Genomic DNA, 754 nt, shown 5'->3' with positions numbered 1-754 from the left:
ACAGAGTACTTGAAGGCATTTTCATCCGATTCACTGACTAAACATAATGCACGAGGGTCAACGAGACAGAAGGCATTGAGGGTGTCAGGCAGTGTGCTCTGTTACCAGGTAGACGGACAGAAAGACAAGGACAATCTTTCAAGTACCACTGAATAAAATCCAAGATGACTTTACATTTGTCCTTCTTATATTATATTATGTAAATTTACATATACATATAGTCATAGAATTATTCAAATATAAATATACAGTGGGTATGGAAAGTATTCAGACCCCCTTAAATTTTTCACTCTTTGTTATATTGCAGCCATATGCTAAAATCATTTTTCATTTTTTCCTCAATGTACACACAGCACCCCATATTGACAGAAAAACACAGAATTTGACATTTTTGCGGATTTATTAAAAAAAGAAAATCTGAAATATCACATGGTCATAAGTATTCAGACCCTTTGCTGTGACACTCATATATTTAACTTAGGTGCTGTCCATTTCTTCTGATCATCCCTGAGATGGTTCTACACCTTCATTTGAGTCCAGCTGTGTTTGATTATACTGATTGGATGTGATTAGGAAAGCCACACACCTGTCTACATAAGACCCTACAGCTCACAGTGCATGTCAGAGCAAATGAGAATCATGAGGTCAAAGGAACTGCCTGAAGAGCTCAGAGACAGAATTGTGGCAAGGCACAGATCTGGCCAAGGTTACAAAAAAAATTTCTGCTGCACTTAAGGTTCCTAAGAGCACAGTG

Source organism: Monopterus albus, unplaced genomic scaffold (assembly GCF_001952655.1).
Source record: "Monopterus albus unplaced genomic scaffold, M_albus_1.0 scaffold323.1, whole genome shotgun sequence".
NCBI classification, from domain to species: Eukaryota; Metazoa; Chordata; class Actinopteri; order Synbranchiformes; family Synbranchidae; genus Monopterus; species Monopterus albus.
Note: the sequence above shows the minus strand (reverse complement) of the source record.